The sequence below is a fragment of the Pan paniscus genome, chromosome X (genome assembly GCF_029289425.2).
Source record: "Pan paniscus chromosome X, NHGRI_mPanPan1-v2.0_pri, whole genome shotgun sequence".
NCBI classification, from domain to species: Eukaryota; Metazoa; Chordata; class Mammalia; order Primates; family Hominidae; genus Pan; species Pan paniscus.
This window is the reverse complement of record NC_073272.2, coordinates 15,155,022-15,177,353: the sequence shown is the minus strand read 5'-3', so window position 1 is coordinate 15,177,353 and position 22,332 is coordinate 15,155,022. Positions and strand designations below refer to the sequence as shown.

General features: G+C 42.1%; 1 long non-coding RNA gene and 1 pseudogene across 1 annotated transcript in view; one reads left to right on the top strand and one right to left on the bottom strand.

Moving 5' to 3' along the window:
• The window catches only part of LOC117977652 (uncharacterized), a 31,251-nt gene that overhangs the window by 5,687 nt on the left and 3,232 nt on the right, over positions 1–22,332 (bottom strand). The window contains exons 2-4 of the long non-coding RNA XR_008622787.1: positions 21,808–21,890; positions 19,963–20,108; positions 1,895–2,025 (exon numbers count right to left, since the gene is read on the bottom strand). This is a non-coding gene — a long non-coding RNA (uncharacterized LOC117977652). The remainder of the gene's footprint in view (positions 1–1,894; positions 2,026–19,962; positions 20,109–21,807; positions 21,891–22,332) is intronic.
• Positions 17,041–18,816, top strand: LOC100987590 (glutathione peroxidase 1-like; annotated as a pseudogene).

The following is a 22,332-nucleotide window of genomic DNA, read 5'->3' as shown; positions in this document are numbered from 1 at the left end:
TGAGTGGGCTGTTGAGAAATACACTCTCTGGTTGATGGACCATATATTATGCTAGCTGTTCCTTAAGGCTGCTCTTCTGAAAGCAAATCTATTTGTTGAAAGAAGTGGACTGAAATGGGAAACAAATTGTGCATTAGAAGGCACTAGAATTATGAATGTCAGCCTGGAATGGAAAACATATATTTCAGAAACATGCTTATTGGGAGAATAGACAAAGCATGAGGTCATAGGAAGGAAGGGCAGAGATGGGGAATAAATGATTAATAAAAAGCTTCTGAATGCTCTGTGGAACAACTCCAAATCCTTTCATAGATCAGTTTTACATTGCCTTAACTTTCCAGTGGGGGCGTGGGGAGGCCCATGGGCATTTTAGAAAATTATAAAGTTTGCATTCATTTTTTCACGCTTAGTATTTTCCCTTATTCTTCATTGCCTCTTCCTGAACATTCTCTATGGTATTATTAGAACTCTTATTAAAAACAAAAAACCTCTTTCCAGCTCATGCCATTTCATCCCTGTCCCACCTTCTGTCTCTCCTACTGACCTCCTGGTAACTCCCCATCATTGATGGAAGACTTTTGCACCTTACTCACAGTCTTCCTTCCCACCTCAAAACATGTTGTCATCCTGGGTAGCTTCAACATAGTAATTAGCTATATTATTTTGGGGACTACCACTGAGGCAGGAGAATAGGGCCTGAAGGCAGAGAACCTAAGGACTTCCTAGAACTAAATCAAATGGAAACACTTCAGCTATGACAGGAAATAGCCTCTTCATTTACATACGGCATACAATGAGTAAATGACTGATATGGTTTGGCTGTGTCCCCACCCAAATCTCAACTTGAGTTGTATCTTCCAGAATTCCCATGTGTTGTGAGAGGGACCCAGGGAAAGGTAATTGAATCATGGGGGCTCGTCTTTTCCATGCTATTCTTGGGATAGTGAATAAGTTTCAGGAGATTGATGGGTTTATCAGGGGTTTCTGCTTTTGCTTCTTCCCCATTTTTCTCTTGCCGCCGCTATGTAAGAAGTGCCTTTTGCCTCCCGTCATGATTCTGAGGCCTTCCCAGCCATGTGGAACTGTAAGTCCATTTAAACCTCTTTTTCTTCCCAGTTCTGGGTATGTCTTTATCAGCAGTGTGAAAACGAACTAATACAATGACTTTGTAACTTTACTTTATCCTCTTCATTTACATATGATGTACACCAAGTAAATAACTTTGTTACTTCACTTTAGTTTCTTCGTTTACATAGGGCGTACACTAAACAACCAATGGAAACCTCTAGAGGGTATTTAAACCCCAGAAAATTCTGTAACTGGGCTCTTCAGCTGCTTGCTCAAGCTGCTCCCACCCTGTGGAGTATGCTCTGCTTTTCAAGAAATCTCTGCTTTTGTTGCTTCATTCTTTCCTTGCTTTGTGTGTTTTGTCCAATTCTTTGTTCAAAACGCCAAGAACCTGGACACCCTCCACCAGTAACAGTCTGATATTTGCCCTCCTTCTAACTTCCTTCTGAAAAACTACCTCTTCCCCGACTCTTGTTTCCTTACTGTAACTTGCAGCATTTATCACTGTTGCAGTCTCACATCTATTTCATGTTACTTGATTTTCTGGCTTCCCTGTTAGAGTGTCAAGTAAGCTTTATAGAGGAGGACACCATATTTGTTTTTTCACCATTTTTTCCCCAACCCTGATTACAGTGCCTGGCACATGGTGAGTGCTCAATAAATACTTACTGATTGAATGAGTGCATCCTTCATCACAAAGCATGATGCTTATATAGAGAAGTCTTGACAATCCAGACTGATTGGGGAAAAAGCCTGTCTAATGATATAGAAAGATTAGAATTTTAATTTTAAAATAAGCAATTTATGATTATAAACATTCAAGTACCTTCAGTGTACGACAGGTCAAGTCTTGGGCAAAATGGTGAAGCAGACATCAATCTCCCTTTTTTGTTTTCTTCACACTTTTCCTCCTCTTCAAGGACTTGGAGTCTTGTCATTTTTCTAGTCTATCAAAACCTGCAGGGTGTGACAAGAGTTGCTGAAACCTCAGTATGCACTTCACTCAGGGTCTTCCATCTTGCTTGGCCATTTCCATTTATGTCTTTCTTGTTCAGAAAGGGAAAATTTTAAGACCTGTGGAGAAGTTCATGTGGAGAAGAACTGAGGCCTCAGGCCACCAGACATGTGTAAGTCATTTTGTAAGAGCAACGGTAGCTATCTACTCTGGGTTTGTGTATTAGTCTTGTGTTTCTGATGCTTTCACGTTTCCGAGCCTTGCTGACCCTGGAGGGACAGCCCCTCACAGGGCTAGTCAATTCCTAGAGATAGTGAAGGGCTCACCTGCAAGTGTGTCTTTCTAGATACAAACCAACCAATCCAAGGCCCATACCCTCAACCACTTCCTTTATTGAACTCTTACACTCCACGTGGTCCTGATTGGCATGGCGTCTCCGTCTTCTTTGGAAGTGTAACCAACCATCTTTTCAATGGCAATCGGATCTGTTGGCCTCACCAGATTTGAATAATAATAAACCTACATTTGAAAACAGCATGCCAACTAGAATGTTTAGGTAAGCATGACTTGAGGGTGAACTAATCAAGTTCCGTAGGAACACTAAGAAGAGCCATATACATTTGTCTTTGAGTGTGGAGGCTTATGGCCATACTACAGGATAACTGAGGAGTCTGTGGAAATCACCACATCATCCCCACAATCATCTTGAATCCCTTTGCTTTGAGATGAAGATGTGAGTAGGATTTCATGGAGAAGAAAAGTATCTGAGGGATTCCCAGAGAACAACCAGGGGCAAGGACAAGGGTGGATTTGTGAGAGAAAGATCCTCAGACACTCCTTCAATTTCTACTAGCACCTCTCAAGCCACCCACTTATCTAACACTCTTCAATATGCACAATTGGCATTATCTTTTAAAAAAATAAATTATTTCATTTTGAAACAAACACAAACTTACAGAAGGGTTGAAAGAATACAGAATTGTTTTTCCCTGAACCAGTTCCCCATCTGATGCTCCAACCGTCCTGAATCCTATAAAAAAGAACATTTTCCTACACAACCACAATACAACCATCCAAGTTAGGAAATTAGCACTGATACATTAAGACCCTGCAATCTACAGATGCCAACTAAGTTTTGACGACTATCCCAGTAACGCCATTTATCACAAAAGGATCAGTGCAGAGTCACATGCGGAACTTGGTTGTCATATCTTTTCCATCTCCCTCAGCTGAAACAGTTCCTCAGTCATTCTCTGAATTCCAAGGATTGGACACTTTTGAAGATTATAGGGCAGTTATTTTATTGAATGCCTCTTGATTCAGGTTTGTTTGAGTTTTCTCAGGATTAGATTCAGGTGGGCATTTTCTTAGTCATAGGGAATGTGAGCATAAAAACACTTCCAGCAGCCTTTGCTATTTTTAATGACCTGTAGCAAACAAGTGTGTGTTTGTTGGGCAAAATGAGTCCCTGGGAGGTGATTGTTTTCAGAATGAGGTGAAGTGTATACGTGTTTACATGTGTATACAGTGGATAAGTGTACATAAGTGAGCGTGCATGTATCCACTCCAGCAGTAGTCAATGAAGGGGCCTATTCAGGACTCAATACCGCTGGAGTTGATTATTTAGAGCTTGAAGAATCCTCACTAAGCCTATATCTAGTATTTTGCTAGTTGACAGGAAGGGATGTGAAGAATATTTTATTGGCAAAATGAGTGGTGGTCATGAAAAGCAGTTGGTTGGGGATAATGTTCAAAATGCGCCACTCTTTATGTCTAAGAGTTTATTTTAATTTTTTTTTTTGAGACGGAGTCTTGCTCTGTCGCCCAGGCTGGAGTGCAGTGGCGTAATCTTGGCTCACTGCAACCTCAGCCTCCCAGGTTCAAGTGATTCTCGTGCCTCAGCCTCCCGAGTAGCTGGGATTACAGGCACGCGCCAGTACTGCCCGGCTAATTTTTGTATTTTTAGTAGAGATGGGGTTTTGCCATGTTGGCCAGGCTGATCTCAAACTCCTGATCTCAGGTGATCCGCCCGCCTCGACCTCCCAAAGTGCTGGGATTACAGGCATGAGCCACCACACCCGAACCCAACATTTTACTTTTATTTTTTAAATTTTTATTATTATTATTTTTTGAGATGGAGTCTCTCCCTGTTGCCCAGGCTGGAGTGCAGTGGCGTGATATCCTCTTACTGCAACCTCTGCCTCCTGGTTCAAGCGATTCTCCCACCTCAGCCTCCCGAGTAGCTGGGACTACAGGCGCCCGCCACCATGCTTGGTTAATTTTTTTTTTTTTTTTTTTTTGGTATTTTTAGTAGAAATGGGGTTTCACCATGTTGGCCAGGCTCGTCTCCAACTCCTGACCTGAAGTGATCTGCCTGTCTCAGCCTTCCAAAGTGCTGGGATTGCAGGCATGAGCCATTGCACTCAGCCAAACAGTTTAAAACAATATGTGTAGTTCTTGAGGTCCTGAGATACAATGTCCCATGGCTCTCCTCTTCTCAACAGCCCCTGACTATCACCTGAGTCTATCCAGTCCTGCTGCCCAAATATCTTTGTATTCACTTCAGAGTAAGCCTCTCACATAAGGTGCTAGTCGGTGTGTTCTGGGGGAGAGTGGGCAAACCCTGTACTATGGAAAAATGTGATGGTTTTGTGTGCCTTCTTGCTAATAAGTATTTATAGGTTTGGCAGACCTTGGTCTGCCATGGTAAGAAGACCTTTCAGTAGTGACGTTGGAGTAAGAAAACTGATAGCTCACACTACCAGGCATAAGTTAAATGACACCACAAGGAAACATGCAGATAAATCCATTATGTAGAACAAGGCAGTTGAAATGGACTCTTTAGATAGTTGATGTCATGAAAGGAGAAGTGAGGAGGAGTGCTATGGATTGAAACTAAAGGAACATAATGTCCAAATGTTTCTATGAACCATGATTAGATTCTAGTTGAAAAAATAGCTATGAAATCCAAAATATTAGGTAATTAAAAAAAATACGGCCGGGTGCGGTGGCTCACGCCTGTAATCCCGGCACTTTGGGAGGCTGAGGCAGGTGGATCATTTTAGGTCAGGAGTTCGAGACCAGCCTAGCCAACATGGTGAAACCCCGTCTCTACTAAAAATACAAAAATTAGCTGGGTTGTAGGGGTGTGGACCTGTAATCCCAGCTACTCGGGAGGCTGAGGCAGGAGAATCGCTTGAGCCTGGGAGGCAGAGGTTGCTGTGAGCCGTGTTCATACCACTTCACTCCAGTCTGGGCAACAGAATGAGACCCTGTCTCAAAAACGAAAAACAAAAAAAAAACCAAAAAGCTTTTATTTTGATATAATTTTACTTACAGAAAAGTTGCAAGAATAATACAAAGAATGAACATATAAACTCCACTCATAATTTCCAAGTGTTAACATTTTACTACATTTACTTTTTCCTTCTTTCTCTCACACACATATGTACATGCACACACACACACACACCAAATATGTACATTTATATATTTAATTTTTTCCTGAACCATTTTGAAGTCCACTGCAGGCATGATGCTTCTTTCCTTCAGTGATAATTTCTAAGAAATAAGGACATTCTCTTACATAACCACACTAATAATCATTAAAATGAGGCAATTTCCATGGACACTATACTGTTATCTAATCTATAGACCTTTTTCAAATTTTGCTAATTGTCCCAATAATGTCCTTTACAGCAAAAGAAAATTTCAGATCTTATAAAGCATTCAGTTGTCTTGTGTCTATAATCTCATTTAATCCTAAATACTTTCTTAGTCCTTCTTAGCCTTTCACAACATTGACATTTGTAATACAGATTAGTTACTCTGTATAATGTTCTTTAGTTTGAGTTTGTCTATTTTCCCATGATTAGACTCAGGTTATGCATGTTTTTGGCAGGAATAGCACAGAAATCATGTGTACTCAGTACATCATATTGTGGATCACATTTATGTCAGTTTGTCCCATTTCTGGTGGTGCTGAATTCGATCACTTGATTAAGGCCTTGTATGACAAATTTCTCTACTATAAAGCTACTTACTATTTTCCCCTTTGTAATTAATGAACATCTTGTGAGGAAAAACTTTGAGACTCTGTAAATATCCTTTTACTCCTGGTGCTAGGCAGAATTGCCTCCCAAAGATGGCCATGTCTAATCCTGGAACCTGTGAATATGTTACATGGCAAAAGGTTGAATAAAAGTTACAGACGGAATTAAGGTTGCTAATCAGCTGAGAGGAAGATTATGCTGGTGGGCCCAAGGTAATCACAAGGGTCCTTAAAAGTTCAAGAGGCAGGCAAATGAATCAGAATCAGAGAAGGAGTTATAATGACAGAAGCAAAAATTAGAATTATGCAAAGTGAGAAGGACTTGACCCATCATTTGCTGGCTGTGAAGACAGAAGAAGGGGATCATGAGCTAAGAAACATGGGTGGCCTTGGTTTTAAAATGTGGATCTTATTATTATTCAGATACAGTGAGGCCAACAGACCAGGCGTTTATTTCCATTGAAAAAATACTTTGTTATACTCACAGATCCCAAGAGTAGGGACATGCCAAATTATGGGGGCTACATGAGGAAGCACTGGGCTTGGTGTTTTAGTTTGTCCTCACACTGTTATAAAGAAATACCTCAGGGGCTGGGCGTGGTGGCTCACGCCCTGTAATCCCAGCATTTTGGGAGGCTGAGGCAGTTGGATCACAACGTCAGGAGTTCAAGATGAGCCTGGCCAACATGGTGAAACCCCGTCTCTACTAAAAATACAAAAATTAGCCAGGTGGTAGTGGCGTGGACCTGTAATCCCAGCTACTCGGGAGGCTGAGGCTGGAGAATCGCTTGAAACCAGAAGATGGAGGTTGCAATCAGCCGAGATCGTGCCACTGCACTCCAGCCTGGGTGAAAGAGCGAAACTCCATCTCAAAAAAAAAAAAAAAAAAAAGAAAAAGAAAAAGAAAAAAAAAGAAATACCTCAGGCTGGGTAATTTGTAAAGAAAAGAGGTTTAATTAGTTCATGGTTTTGCAGGCTGTTATAGGAAGCATGATGCTGTATCTGCTGAGCTTCTGGGGAGGCCTCAGGAAACTTACAATCATGATGGAAAGGGGGAGCAGGCATGTCACATGGCCAGAGCAGGAGCAAGAGAGTGAGGGAGGAGGTGCTACACACTTTTAAACAACCACACCTAACAAGAACTCACTATCATGAGGACAATACCAAGGGGGATGGTGCCAAGCCATTAATGAGAAAACTGCCCCCATGATCCAATCACCTCCCACCAGGCCCCAACTCCAACACTGAGTATTACATTTCAATATGAGACTTGGGCAGGGACACACATCCAAACTATTATCAGTTGGTCAGGAGGCTGAGAGTGCAAGGTGAAAACGTGGGCAAGAGCCTTTATTGTGGTTTCCATTGGAAGAAATGGGTGAGGCAGGGTAAGCAGGTTTAGATCAGCTAGTTTGAATAATTTCAGTGGACTCTGAGGTGTAAGGGCTGTCTCTAGTGTCTGGCACCTGGCCTGGGTGATTAAGGCAGGGTAGTGGTGGCCCAGAGTGTCAGAGCTCAATAGAGGAGGCGGTTGTGGGTGTGGGCTTTGGATTAGTTGGTTTGCGTTAGAAAGGCACACTTGCAGTCAAATCCTCTACTATCTCTAGGGATTAGCTAGCCCTTGGAAGAGCTCCAGGGTCACCAAGGCCCCAAGATGTCAAAGCATTAAAAATAGAGAAAATAAAAATACGCTATATATATACCTCTAGATGTTGGAAATGGCAAGGAAAGGGCTTCTTCCCCAGAGTCTTCAGAAAGGAATGCAGCCCTGCTAACATGGTGGCGTTAGCCTGAGGAGACTTGCATTGGACTTCTAACCTACAGAATTGTGAGACAATAAATCTGCATTGTTTTAGCCACAAAATTTGTGGTAAGTTGTCACAGCAGTAGTAGGAAACTAATACAATATACTCCTCAAGCTTCCACCCACTAATTTTAGTATCCATTGATGATTCTTGCCTAAATCGATTTTTATTATGACCGTAATTTTTCTTATCCCATTGTTCCTTCTATTTAATAGGTGGTTTTCTACTACAAGGACAATGTTTTTTCCCCTTGCCTCCCCACCATTTATTTATATAAATATGGACACACAGGTCTTTCTTTCATTTAATGGGCTATACTCCTTTATTGTCATTCATTCTGATGCTCAAATTTTTCCTAATTTCATCAGTAGGAACACCCTTAAGCTGGCTTCTGTGTCTTTTTGACTTGTCAGCTGGAAAATTTGCATGTGAAGGCCATGTAATGGGATTATTATTAATCTTCTTAAATATGACAACGGTATTAAGGTTATATAGGAGAATGTCCCCTTTCCTTGGGAGATATATTTACGGGTGAAGAGTGATGGTATTATTTGCAACTTACTTTCAAATGGGTCAGCACCTCCAAAAAGGCAATGTTTTTATATGCTTTGTGCATCTATGTCTCTCTCTCTGTGTGTGTGTGTGTGTGTGTGTGTGCAGAGAGAGAGAATTAGCAAATTTGGCAAAATGTCAAAATGATCAAATCTAGGTGGAGGATAACCAAGTGTTTATTGTGTTATTCTTTCAATTTTTCTGCATGCTTAAAATTTTTTACAATAGAATTTAGGGGAAAATGCAAACAAAGAAAAATAGCCTTAAAAAACAGCTGATTCATTGTTCTCAGGACATAGTTGTGCATATAGCACACACTTCATGATCTTTCCCTTGGGTCCAGGGTACAAGAAGGATAATTTTTTTAATGAACATTTTAAAGTGTCAGCTTAAATCTGGCTTCTGTGATTTAATTAAATGGAAAGTTTGCCCATAAAGTGCCTGAAAGCAATGACCTCATTAAAGTATGTAAACACTGTTCCTCAGATCTCATTTACACTTTTTTATTTGTTCTTATGGACAAAGTTATTTTATAATCCAATCCCTGTCTAAATCACCATAAGTTTTAGATTAGCAATGACCCATAAAGGGAGTTTTAATATGTAGTTTATAGAAATCCACATTCCAATGAAAATCCAACCAAAGGGGAATGAAAATGCAATGCAAAGCTTATTAAACTATTTGAAGTTTCTTCTACCTAATTTTTCAGAGCTTTTTATACATGACTAGACTCATACATTTATAATCATTGAAGTTTGGCAGGTACAGAGAGCTGATATGAAGTGTTGCAAGAAAACTGATGAAGGAGCCACCCAGATAGCTGCCCTGTGGTAGCTTTAAAATAGGTCAACACATTCTTTGAAACTTTTCCCTTTCAAGGGTGGAGACTCATTCTCTTCCACCTGAGCATGGGCTAGACTTAGTGACTCACTTCTAACTAATAGAATATGGCAGCAGTGGTGGTGTGTGGCTTCTGAGACTAGATGGTGTCAGCATGGCAACTTCCTCTTTGCTGTCTCTCTTATATCATAGCTGCCATGCCATGAAGACACTCAAGCAGCCCTATGAAAAGGTCCACTTGGGGAGGAACTGAGACCTCTTGCCAACAACCATGTGAGTAACCCATCTTGGAAGACGATCCACCAACCCCAGTCAAGGCTTCAGATGACTGTCGCTCCAGCCAACATCTTGACTACGACCTCATGAGAGACTCTGTCCCAGAACCACCCAGCTAAGCTGCTCCTGAATTCCTGACCCCCAGAAACTGAGATAATAAATGTTTATTATTTTGAGCCACAATATTTTTGGGTAATTTGTTGGAAGGCAATAGATAACTAATACAGGCTCTCATAATGTCATTTATTTGGGTCCAGTCAGCATGCTTTAGGATCTGGGAGTTTTTTTCCTTCATCCATAATCTAACAGCAATATAAGAAATACAAGAAAAAGAAACTAAAGAGACTTCCCTGGATTCTCCTGGTATTAGTGGATGTAACATTTGACTCTTTACTTCTTCCCTGCTGAGTCTGAAGGGCTTTTGCTTGAAGTAATTTGCCATTTTGGAAGAGAAGCACTATTTGGCTAGTGTGTGTTTTAGTGTCAGAAAGTCCCTTAGGAAATGAATAAACCCAGAGTCTCCAACTCACTTAATAAAGCATTGCATTTAATCCTGCAACAATCCTGTGATGTAGGCACACTTGCCTGATTTTAAGGCTGAGGGAATTGAAGTATTATGTGTCAGGGATACACACAAATGTGGGGGAATATGAAAGGTCTTGGAGGCTGTCTTCATAAATATCCAGTTACTTCTGCGTCATGGAAGAGAGGAAAAAAGAAAGGCATTAAGAAGGGAACAGATACAATGTACTGAGTATGGGGAGAAAGGTACTCTCTTTGCTCCCAAATGAGAGAATTATTTCCTGAAAGGCTAGTTGAAGGTCTAATCAAGTTGACATGGTCCTCAATCCCTAATTCCCTGGAGGCCTTGGAAACCCAGCCGGCCTAGGCCTGAACAATGAGCCTCCACATGGCTACTTTCCTTTGATCTTCTGCTTCCTTTGAACAAAGTAGCAGAAGGTCTTGAAGGGCAAAAGTGGCCAATTTCTAGGTTTTCAAAGACTCTGGGAGCTGGTGAATGAAAAGGGATGTTTGTAGCTTTATGTTGTGTCAGGAATTTGATATCCCCTATCTGGGGATGTTATATGACATGGTTGAACCTGAACAGACACTGCAGACATGGTGGTCTGTTGTCAGTCCTACAGCAAAACGGCATTCCCTATTCTGGCCAGGTTTTGAAAAGGAAAGTACCAGCGATTTGAAGTCAAACAGATTCTTGTCACTCCCTTAGTCCTGGGTCTGCTACTAACTGGCTGTGTCCCTTCACTGTAAATCTTGGTCTTTTTATTCACAAATGTAGATAAAGTGTTTTCTCTGATTTTTTTTAGCTCTGACATTTTAGGATGACATGATTCCTCTAGGAAGCTCCGAAAGGCTCCAGTTCCGTAAAGTAAATTAATCCTACTTGTTTTATTTGTACCTTGTCAGAGGCGTTTGAACCAGAGTGACTCCATCTTGAATAGGGGCTGGGTAAAATAAGGCTAAGACCTGTTGAGCTGCATTCCCAGCAGGTTAGGCATTCTAAGTCACAGGATGAGATAGGAAGTCAGCACAAGATACAGGTCATAAAGACCCTGCTAATAAAACAGGATGTGGTAAAGAAGCTGGCCAAAACCCACCAAAACCAAGATGGCAATGAAAGTGACTTCTGGTCATCCTCACTGCTCATTATACACTAATTATAATGTATTAGCATGCTAAAAGGCACTCCTACCAGTGCCATGACAGTTTACAAATGCCATGGCAACGTCAGGAAGTTACCCTATATATAATATATAGTTACCCTACGTATGTAATAATTGTTATTATCAAAAATTCCCTTCTGATTAATGTGGTAGATTTCATAGTCTTTAAAAAATATGGTGAAGTCCATATTTAAGGGAAACTGAATAACTCTGAGTAGGGCATTTTGGAAATAATTTCTCTTTGAAAGCAGATTGGGCAGCCTGAGCACTAACAGAGTGTTGGAAAAAGAAGTATCTTTTCTGTGACTTAGTTATTAATTTAATGAAAAGTCAAAACAGATATAGGGAATATTTACTTTTAACTTCCCCAAAGTGACAAAAAATAAACAACCATTTAAGGTGAAAAAACGTTGGTGGCTTTTCCCCAGACAGTCCTAATGTTTGTCTTCATTTTAGTTTATGTGTTCCTAGTAAAAATGACAGAAACACTGAGCTAGGCTTCTGTGGTTATTTAAAATTCAGCATGCTATGAACTTTCTATGATGACAGACGTGTTCTATATCTGTGCATTCCAGTACAGTAGTCCTTAGCCACATTTGGTTATGTACTTGAAGTGTGGCTAGTGTGATCCAAAAACTGATTTTTAATTTTATTTAATATTAATTAATATATATTGAAATTCAAATAGCCACATGTGTTTAGTGGCTACTGTATTGGATAATACTAGCCTAAAGCCTTGATATGCTGAAAATGTCTTTGCAAAAATTATAACTGAGGAAATTATGATAGTGAAAGAGATCAGACCTACCTAACCAACTCCATCTTGCTTCTAACCTTTAAGCTGTCCTCGTTCATTCCTGGGCGTAGGCCAACTAACCTTGGAAAGGAATTTAATTTATGGTTTAACTCTGAAACAAAACTGATAATAGCCTTTGCCCATTTGAAGCCAAGGCTGGCTCCTCAGTCCCTGCTCCCAGGGTCTCTGACCTTGTTCCTGCTGTGTGTGCTCAGCTTGGGTTAGGATAACAAGGCATTACAAAGATCAATAAGACCCACGCTATCGTGAGCTCCTCACATACAGTATCTCATTTAATCCTCGAAAGATCCCTGAGATGTAGCATCGTTTTCACTCTCAGTTTGCTGCTAAGGAATATGAAGTTCAGTGAGGTTAAATTGCTAAGGCCACACTGTTACTAACAAGTAGAGGTGGAATCAAGCCAGGATCTTTCTAATTTTATTTTAGTTGTTTTGAGAAGGAGTCTCGCTCTGTCACCCAGGCTGAAGTGCAGTGGCACAATGTCGGCTCACTGCAACCTCCGCCTCCCGGGGTCAAATGATTCTCCCACCTCAGCCTCCCAAGTAGCTGGGATTACAGGCATGCACCACCAAGCCTGGCTAATTTTTGTATTTTTAGTAGACACAGGGTTTCACCGTGTTGGCCAGGCTGGTCTTGAACTCCTGACCTCAAGTGATCTGCCTGCCTTGGCCTCCCAAAGTGCTGGCATTATAGGCAAGAGCCATCATGCCTGGCTCTGACCCACCATATGACACACCCCAGATTCTGATTTGCACTTTTGGCCCGTACCTTGGGGGAATCCTGTATTTTTTATCTGATTTGCAAATCGTGCTTTGAGAAACATGACCCAAATTCTCCTCATTCTGAACAGAATTCCAAAGTAGAGTTGCCTTAAACCAGAGGTTCTCAACTAGGGGTGATTTTGCCCCCCAGGGGACATTTGGCAATGTCTAGAGACATTTCTGGTGTTAAAATTAAGTTTGGCCTAAATCTGCCTCCTTATATATTTCAAGTTTGGCCTAAAGATTTCTCCGTACATACTGAACTGTAACCTAACTTGGTATGTAAACAGACTAACTTACCCTTGTACCAATCACAGAGTTTCAGCCAATCACGGGCAGTCAACTGTTCAAACCCTGTTCAAATAAGGCAAACACGGTGCTATAAAACCAATCCAGCAGTTTCTGTACCTCACTTCCGTTTTCTGTCACTTTCCTTTTTCTGTCTGTAAATGTTATCCAACCATGTGGCATACCTTCAGGTCTGAACCTATTGTGGTTCTGTGGGCTGCCTGATTTTAGAATTGTTCTTTACTCAGTTAAACTCTATTAAATTTAATTCGTGTAAAGTTTCTTTTAACACTGGTTGTCACAACTTGTGGGGAGGTTGCTGCTCGAATCTAGTGGGTAGAGACCACGGATATACCCCATGTTGGGGTGGGGGCTGGTACTGTCCTGTGCACTGTAGAGGGTTTAGCAATATCCACTGTGCATTTTCCCCAAATGTTAATTAGTTCTGAGGTTGAGAAGCCTTGTCTTTAAGCAAACCCAGGACCTCTGGTGTCCCTGGGAAAGGCGACAACAACCTGAATGTAAAGTGAAAAAAATAACAAATTTCATTGTTGACTTTAAAGAAAACCAAAATATTTCACCCCTAAATATATTTCTTTGACATATTTTGAGATGGCTGTTCAGAGCGCCTGCAAACAGAAGCAGCCCTGCAAAGCTGTCTTTTGTGGGGAGAGAGTTGCATCTGTAGAGAAAATCTGCACTGATGCAGCCAGGCTTTCTCTTAGCTCTGCCTTGTCCGGATCTAGGAAAGATGAACTGACAGTCCGACACCTTTAAAGGTCTGAAAGAAACATTTACCATCTATTCTCTCTGAGAGCTGCTACCTGTGAGGTCTTTTCTGTGTTAACAAGACCACCTTTGCCAGCCAGGCTTCCTCTCCTCCTTCTCCTATAACCTGTTTTGCCAACACAGCGTGCTTTGCAATCTCCCAAGTCCCCATTCATTCTGTAACCTCGAGATGGTATAAAAGCATCAATTAATTATCTGGCCATTTCTTTGAGATCTCCTATTTTGTAGGACTCTCATGCACGTTAATAAATTGTATGCCTTTTGTCCTATTAATCTGCCTTTTGTCAGTTGATTTTTCAGCAAACCTTCAGAGGGCAAAGGGGAAGTTTTCCCTTGGTCCCTACACATTGGTTTCAAGCAGCATAGATTTCAGTGATTTACAGAAATTCAAGGCAGTGGTTTCCAACCTTATCAGAACAGTGCTCCCCTTTAATAATAAATAGTTGTAGGAAAACTAAGAATGCAATAGTTACAAATGCCAGTAGATTCAGGTGTGTTATATTGAGAACTGGTGGTGTCAGGATTTTCCACAACAATGAACGATTTGTGCTAAAAGTTCCATACAGAGCAAAATACAAACTTTTGATTCATACAGTAGTTGCTTTCCAGAAAAATTCAGGGTTTATTAAAATTGCTAAAAATACTTTTGTGTTTATTTGTAAAATGCTGTGAGCATCTATCCTCAGATAATCTTGAGCAGGTTTTCACACACAATGCAGGTCTAGCAGGGCATTCAGAAGTGCTGAAGGACCGGAGAGGATCCTTCTTTTCTCTGGACTTTATGACCAATGACGGTTGCTTAAAATCCCCAGCTGTGGCTCATGAATATCTAAGGTACCCCCTCCCTTGGCTATGCTAACCAAAAACACACAATAAAATATTCTAAATTGCCTCTAGCAGTGTACTATCTCTGTAGCACCACTGATTTAAGGAGTTTTAGAGAGTAGTGTTGATTATCAACTATCCTTGCCTTATATGCTGATTTCAATACTTAACCCCACCTCTGATCCCCTGCCTCACCCTCCCAGTGTGAAACCCCATGTATATGGGAAGTTGAATAGAGTTTGCACCTTAAAAATGATCAAACTGTAGGACTGGGTGGGGTGGCTCACACCTGTAATCCCAGCACTTGAGGCCAGGAGTTCGAGCCTAGCCTGGCCAACATGGTGAAACCCCGTCTCTACTAATAATACAAAAACTAGCCAGGCTTGGTGGGCCTGCAGTCCCAGCTACTCGTGAGGCTGAAGCAGGAGAATCGCCTGAACCTGGGAGGCAGAGGTTTCAGTGAGCCAAGATCATGCCACTGCACTCCAGCCTGGAGAACAGAGCGAGACTCTATCTGAAAAAAAAAAAAAAAAAAAAAAAAGATCAAACTGTACCCTCAATGCTGATCACCTCTACCATGAAAGATCTGGATGGTGAATCTTTTCAGCATCCCACTCTGTTGGGTGTGTGGTCCCCGGAAGTATTCCTTTTTTCTTCATATACTAAATTGAATGATTTTGGCACAGCATAATAACATGACTTTTAACAGACAGAAAACCATGATGGAAAATGTTATGCTGGTAGCTGCTATGTAGAACTGATAGGCCCTGACTCCTGATGCCAAATTTTAAATATTTTGAATGTTTCTCAATATACTCATCATGGCTAAAATTATGAGAAGATTCCTGTTTGGCTTCCATAGTCTCTTCTCGCATCCCTCAAAGTTTTCAGAATCTGAAATGATAGGCTCCACACCCTGCCTTCCTAGGGGCCCGGAACAGCATAGTGATCTCTGCCATATGCCTGTGACCTGGGTTGCCCAGTGACTCTGAAATACTCATAAGCAGATTTGCAGCCTTTACAGAGAAAGAGGGGAGCTTGTTTTCACAGTTGCTGTCTTCTCTTCTCCCTTGCACTTTTGGCAACCCATATGTATTGATACCTTTTCATATTCAGGCAGAGAAAGTCACATCTGGCTGCCTCAGTATGCTGATAAATGTTTATTGCACGTACCACTTGCCAGGGTGTAAATACTCCCACATTGTCTGATGTGAAACCACCAACTAGCCATCACTGAATGTGGAGTTGGGGAAAGAGGTATTAGCACACCATTAGATGATATTCCCATTATTCAGATAAAATAGACATAAATAACCTCAAGAGTATAGTTAATAGTAACATTTTGAAATTATTTTAGATTTATAGAAGAGTTGCAAAGGCAGTACAGAAGGTTCCCATATACCTTTTACCCAGCATCTCCTAATGTTAACATCTTATATAACCATGATCCTGTGAACCAAAAATAAAATTCTAAAGCCCCTCAACCATCTAAATGAACCCCTCCTTTTGGCCAAGGGCATTCCAGAGTTAACCTGAAAAACTAGTTCAGGCCATGATGGAGGAGGGGGTTGGACAAGCCTCATTATACCCCTCCAGCATTAATATCAACACAGACCTTAAGTCCAATAAAAACACATTTACAGTCTATTTTCTCTGAAGCCTGCTACCTGGAGGCTTCATCTACATGATAAAACCTTGGCCTCCACAACCACTTATCATAACCCAAACAATTCTTTCTACTGATAATAACTCTTTCAACCAATTGCCAATCAGAAAATGTTTAAATCTACCTATGACCTGGAAGCCCGACTCCTGCTTCGAGTTGCCCGACTCCTGCTTCGAGTTGCCCCACCCTTCCAGATAGAAACAATGTAAACCTTACATGTATTGACTGATGTATTATGTCTCCCTAAAATGTATAAAGGCAAGCTGTACCCTGACCACCTTGTGCACATGTAATCTGGACCTCCTGAGGCTGTGTCACGGGCATGTCCTTAACCTTCACAAAATAAACTTTCTAAATTGATTGAGAGCTGTCTCAGATACTTTTGAGTTCACAAAACATTGATCAAAACTAATGAGTTTACATTAGTAACAACATATATCCCTTTGTGAGAGAGAGGTGATGTGTCATACTTAGCAAAAAGGAAACTTGCACATTTCTTAGTCTATGAAATTTACGCCATAGCTTGGAATGAGGCATCTTGACTCACTGTGATGAACTTTATTTCTCTGAAAAAAAAAATTAGAGTTTCATGAAAATCTGACTACGTATACAGAATTGTGTTGCTCTGATGAATTTCATCTATATTCTGTCAAGACAAAAATATGTCTAAAAACCTTTGAGAATGGGCAGCCATACAAGAGTGGTAAGCAGGAAAATAATATGAAAAGATTTCAGTTTTTTTTTTTTTTTTTTTTTGAGACGGAGTCTCGCTCTGTCGCCCAGGCTGGAGAGCAGTGGCGCAAGAACAGATTTCAGTTTTAAGAAGGCTATTCTGGAGGCTATTGTGGGGACTCAGATAACAATACCCCCCCAAAAAAGCTCCAGAAACAGGTTTAGAAGCAAATGTTGTTCTCTGACCTTCCCCTGCCCTCCTGTCTCAGTCCCATTCTCCCCAGAGGAGCAATAGAAGCTAGAATCCTTCCCCAAGGCAGGTTCTAGAAACCAGAAACCTTGTTCCCCAAAGCCAGCCATAAAACCTAAAAACATTACTCTAACTTTCCCTCCCACCTTTCTGTGTAAATACTGGCCATACAGAAATTATCTGACCTAACTAGTTTGGCTGTAGGTCCTAAGACCCCCATTCCGGAGAGGGTCCTGCCCCATACCCAGAAGGAAGGAATGCTGCTCAGAGAGGCCAAGAAGAATCTAGACAGACAGGCCTTGTTGGGTTTCCACATTCAGTCCATTAGCTTTAGATCACAACATTTTTGTCCAATCATATTTCTGCACAGCTGTCCACACTTTGTTGAACCTAAGCATAAAAATGGCCAGTTTGCTCTGTATCTTTGGGTCTTCAATCTAAAGGTTCCCCTGTCACGTAAAACTATGATCTCAAATAAATTTGTATGCGTTTTCTCCTATTAATCTAATCTGTCTCTTGTCAGTGATTTTCAGAGAACCTTCAGAGGGCAAAGAGGAAGTTTTCCCATGGCTCCGACCCTGTGAAAAGAATGCACTGGAGACAGTGCTTGTTCGGGGCCCTCCGCTGGCTTCTTGGACAGTTGCGCCATGTATGCTGCTCGGCCAGCGGCGGCGGCGGCCCAGTCGGTGTATGCCTTCTCGGCGCGCCCGCTGGCCGTCGGGGAGCCTGTGAGCCTGGGCTCCCTGCGGGTCAAGGTACTACTTATAGAGAATGTGGCGTCCCTCTGAGGCACCACAGTCCGGGACTACACCCAGATGAACGAGCTGCAGCGGCACCTCGGACCCCGGGGCCTGGTGGTGCTTGGCTTCCCGTGCAACCAGTTTGGGCATCAGGAGAACGCCAAGAACGAAGAGATTCTGAATTCCCTCAAGTACGTCCGACCTGGTGGTGGGTTCGAGCCCAACTTCATGCTCTTCGAGAAGGGCGAGGTGAACGGTGTGGGGGCGCACACTCTCTTTGCCTTCCTGCGGGAGGCCCTGCCAGCCCCCAGCGACGACGCCACTGCGCTTATGACCGACCCCAAGCTCATCACCTGGTCTCCGGTGTGTCGCAACGATGTTGCCTGGAACTTTGAGAAGTTCCTGGTGGGCCCTGACGGTGTGCCCCTACGTAGGTACAGCCGCCGCTTCGAGACCATTGACATCGAGCCTGACATCGAAGCCCTGCTGTCTCAAGGGCCCAGCTGTGCCTAGGGCGCCCCTCCTACCCCGGCTGCTTGGCAGTTGCAGTGCTGCTCTCTGGGGGGTTTTCATCTATGAGGGTGTTTCCTCTAAACCTACAAGGGAGGAACACCTGATCTTCCAGAAATACCCCCTCGAGATGGGCGCCGGTCCTGTCCATCGCAGTCTCTGCCAGACCAAGGCGAGTTTCCCCACTAATAAAGTGCCGGGTGTCAGCAGAAAAGAAAAGAAAAGAAAAGAAAAGAATGCACTGGAGCAAAGAAACCAGAAGATAGCTTAGAAGAAACTATTGTAACGGTCCAGGCAGGACTTACTGAAGGTCAGAATTAAGGCAACAGCAATGAGAATAGAGAAGTCAAGATCGTTTCAAGCAATGCTAAGGAGATGGAATCTACAAGACTCCATTGATTCCATAAGGCCCCAGTGACTGATTGACGGTAGAGTTGGGTACCCAAAGTTAGGTTTCTGACTTGAAGGGAACATTGGAGAGGGGATAGGTGTTGAGTTGAAATGTTGCTGAAATGCTTGTGGGATTACCTGTGCTTCTGAAATGTTGTTTAAAGTGTTTGTGGGATTACTAAGAAGCACGAGTAGATCAAGTTAATATTCAGAAACTGTTTATCACATGCTGGGCTATGGGATCAATTTACTGGACTGAACTTCATACATTAAAGTTCCGTATTATTCCCTCTATCACGTAATTTAGAGAGCAAGGAGAGAACAAAGACACAGGTCAACAAGCTTCTTTAAAATCTCACTTACTCTCCTTCTCTACTTCCATTTACCCTGAGAATAAAGAAGAATAAAGGGGTGGGAAAGGCCTATCCTCATTCCTCTTGCTCTTTCCACAGAGGACAATGAGGCTGGACTGAGCAGTGTCTTCATCCCTCACGGAATTCCAAGGTGGACGCCATCTGTGAAGCGACTTCGTGTTGGCCTGAACTTGCTAGGAGCTTTTAGCCACTCATTTGGTTGTAATCCAACACATGACGTAATAGTCGGCCGTCTGGATTAATCAGTCCCAGCTGTTGGACGCTCTGCTCTGTGTGGGGGTTCAAGCCTCTCCATCTGTTCCTGGGGCCTCTCCACTTATCCCTTCTCTGCTTGAGCCTCCAGCCATGACAGATGGCTCTTTCTCAGTATTACAGATAATTTTTCTCTGATCAGTGTCTCAGCTCCAATTTGTGCTTAACATTTTTAACTGCCCCTCATCACTGCCATCACCTTAGGCATTTATGGAGATTAATTTATACTACATATGCATATGTATGTGTCTGCATGCATATAATGACCTGCACACACATTCATAATTTCATTCTGTTTACCATTCGCACACAACAACTAGCATTGTGGTCATGCTGGTTGCCCCTCCCTTACTGGGTTATTTCTTTTGGAGAATCTATCTAGATGATCTTACTCACTGGAAAGGCGTGATACGAAGGCGACTCAGCTGGGTGAAAACGTGGTTGGAGCATAAGAGTCCCAGCATCAAACAGTAATAGAAACAGCAGTAGCAGCAGTGTATTTGCACAGCACTCTTAAACTCGGCTTGGATTCTCTACAATGGCTGTGGGTAGAAAAAATAGCAGGGCCTCTGACGAGTTGTGGATCAACTCCAAAACCCCTCTCCACCACATTTATGAGTACTTGAAACCACAAAAGTTATAATCTCCCAGTCCCAAGGGCCTATTCTATATCCTGCTGCTCCAGCCAGGCAGCTTCATTTTTGGCTCTGAGAACCACATCTCTGTAATTACAAAACTTGAGTTCAAACAATGTGGGGATTTTCGGGAGTGGTTGAGAAAGACTGTCAATAGAGAGACTGCACATGGCAGCTGTAGCCCAAGCCAGGGAATATTCTCATCAGCAAACCACAGAACAGGCTTTGGAACAATGTCTTTTACCACACCTGCTATCCCAGTCATCTTCACACGTGAAAGGATAAAATTTACACAGATGTTTCATTTCCTCCAGGGAATATTTCAAAGCAATGATAATTTTCATTTATTATTTTATGTCTAATTATTAGCACTGTTCTTTTTTTTTCTTTTTTTGGCCAATGATGATAGTAGTGGTTTCCTTTAAGACTGGATATCTAAAATAGTCTACTTTATATCCCTTAGCAATCTTTATGTTTCATATACAAATAATACTATTGCAGTGGTGGTCAACCAGGGTTGATTTTGCCCTCCTGGGGACATCTGGCAATATCTGGAGACATTTTGGTTGACACAACTTCTGTGGGAGTGGAGGTGCTCCTGGTATCTAGCAGGTGGAGGCCAGGGAAGCTGAAAACTGGATTATTCGTTAATTATGCCACTGCTATGCTGTCAGTAAATCTGACGAATGCTGTTCCGTGAAAAGGAGAGCTCAAGGGTGTGGAATTCCAGGTGCCAGGCAAGCCTTCTTCCAGAATATTTTGACCTGGATGAAGGCTCACCCCAGAAACCAAAAAATTTTACTTTGATCTTGACTAAATTCTGGGGACCAGCCAGAATATAGGGGCTGGCATGTGACTGTGATGGGATTGTTTGCCCTGCCAGACAATGTAAGTTGGATCTATTTTTGGTGGATGTCTTGGGGCCTGGTGTCTTCTTCTTCCTCTTCAGTGCTTTTCTCAAGACTAAGGATTTTCTTAACCTATAGTCTCTTGTACAGCTAATCATATACTCTTTAAGAAGCAAACAAACTTGATGTGCATAAATCAAGTGCAAAATTGATTTAAGATTGATTTCTTTGGTTTAAAAAAAAAAGAGAGTGGCCGAGCATGGTGGCTCATGCCTGTAATCCCAGCACTTCGGGAGGCTGAGGCGGGTGGATTGCCTGAGCTTAGGAGTTTGAGACCAGCCTAGGGAATGTGGCAAAACCCCATCTTTACCAAAAAATACAAAAAATTAGCCGGGCATGATGGCACATGCCTGTGGTCACAGCTACTCAGGAAGCTGAGTTAGGAGGATCACTTGGGCCTGGGAGGTGGAGGTTACAGTGAGCGGAGATCGCACCACTGCACTCCAGCCTGGGCAACAGAGCGGGACCCTGTCTGGAAAAAAATAATAATAATAAGAGTGGCAAATACTTGGCGTGGGAGGCATGCATGACCCTGCAAAGATTTTCACCAGGTCTGCCCACCTTCTTTTTCTATTAAGCCATAAAACTTCTGAAGCCAGTCTTGCCCGCAATATTCTATTTTCTAGAATCTGCAGTCAGAGTTCAATGAAGGATTTTTTTTAATTGTAAACCAAACTAAAAATAACCTAAAAACTTACCTTTTTGAGAGTGATGCTTCCAGACTGCAACATTATATAAGGATGATCTCTCCATCTTCTCATCCCCAGATGTCCTGCTGCTCCTAATGATAGAATACAGAGAGGCGGACCCTATTTAGGTGGGCATGTGATGTTCTTTCAGCAGATGCCCAAAGAAAAGAACCAGTGCTCTTTGTTTTGTCTCTGGTCAGCTTCTAGTACTTTTTCTAGTTCTCCGTAAGTAATAGAATTTCTTTACGAACATTGTTAAACTAAAGCTGCCAATATTTTTAAGTGGGATAATTGTGTTATGGTTACGTTTTCAAAAATCTTCTTTATTTTTAGAGATAAATTCTTAACTATTTATGAATAGAACAATCCAATGTCTGGAAAGTAATTCAAAATAACTCAGAGGGGCTGGGCACAGTGGCTCATGCCTGTAATCCCAGCACTTTGGGAGGCTGAGGCAGGGGGATCGCTTGAGCCCAGGAGTTGGAGATCAGCCTGGGCAACATGGTGAAACCCTGTCTCTACAAAAAATACAAA